A 1,450-nucleotide genomic window follows, 5' to 3' on the forward strand; every position below is an offset into this window, starting at 1 on the left:
GTGTGTGTGTGCGTGTGTGTGTGTGCGTGTGCGTGTACGTGTGTGTGTGCGTGTGCGTGTGTGTGTCTGAGTTTGTCCCTCACCACCGCTTGACAACCGGTGTTGGTGTGTTTACGTTCCCATAACTTAGCATTTCGACGACTAATAGAATAAGTACCTGGCTTAACGAAAGATAAGTACTGGAGTCGATTCATTCGACAAAAAATTCTTCTAGGCGGTGCCCCAACATGGCCGCAGCCTAATGACTAAAACAAGTAAAAGATAAAAGATTGGCAGTAAGGATTAGTCAAAGACGCCACTCTAAGCCCTCATCAGTCTTTCCATACCATCGACACATCACCAACACCACCCACCAAAGGAGCCTCTACGGGGTCTCTCAATCTGCTAGAAATAGCTGTCGGATTCCTGACTCAACCTTTTGCCCGTCCCAAGCACATTCATAAGTTTGTCCTAAACATCCATGCTTGTTTGCAGATTTTTAGTTAGCCCTTGTTTCGTAAGTTCCGAGTAATATACAAGAGTAAAGGGTAAAGACCCCCTACGGTTATGAATGACCATCGGATTGCACCTAGTAAGCTACCCTCCGAGGCACAAGTCCAGGCAAGGTTGTTTATGGAAGACCAGCAGTCACCCATGCATGCCAGCCACACCTCTCGACGCCACAGATATTATCCAAGGAAAAGGCAAACGCCGATACAGCTTGGCACCAGTGACGTCGCAATTCATTTCTACAGCTGAGTGAACTGGAGCAACATAGAATAAAGTGTCTTGCAAAAGAACACAACACACAGCCCGGTCGGGAAATCGAACTCACTACCTCATGACTGTGAGCCCGACGTTCTAACCACTGAGCCATGCGCTTTCACTTCTGTGTAATCTAAAGCTACCTCATGTAAGTCCCAAGTTACTCTGGTGGATGACGAAAAGTTCAGAATATGTATTATATATGATGCATGGACAGCAGGGAAATATGTGAAACACAGGACAAGCAAAGGGGGGAAAAGACAAGCTTGGGAAAACCTGGGGCTCACAATATGATGGGATGGTCAAGTTTACTAAGCCTTTTATTCTTCTATCATATGACTGTTCGATCACGACTGACCTATGGTTCAACAACAACAATAACAGCAACAACAACAACAGAGTCTCTACTGACTGTTCAACAGAAAATAGAAATTAGTATTGATCAACGCATCAATATCTACATTACGTTCAATGCAATTACATTTCAGTAGCTGTTGTTAGTGTTAGTGAGGGATGGGGGGGGGGTCTAGTGGAGGTGGTGGTGGTAGTAGCAGCAGTTGCACCAGCAGGGGTAGTAGTAGTAGTAGTAGTAGTAGTAGTGGTAGTGGTTGTAGTATCAGTGGCATTGTTGTTAGTGGTGACGGCTGTTGTTGTTGTTGTTGTTGTTGTGTTGGTGCTGTTGGTACTTTATTTGGTTGTTTAGCGG

This window comes from Octopus bimaculoides, chromosome 14 (genome assembly GCF_001194135.2).
Source record: "Octopus bimaculoides isolate UCB-OBI-ISO-001 chromosome 14, ASM119413v2, whole genome shotgun sequence".
NCBI lineage: Eukaryota > Metazoa > Mollusca > Cephalopoda > Octopoda > Octopodidae > Octopus > Octopus bimaculoides.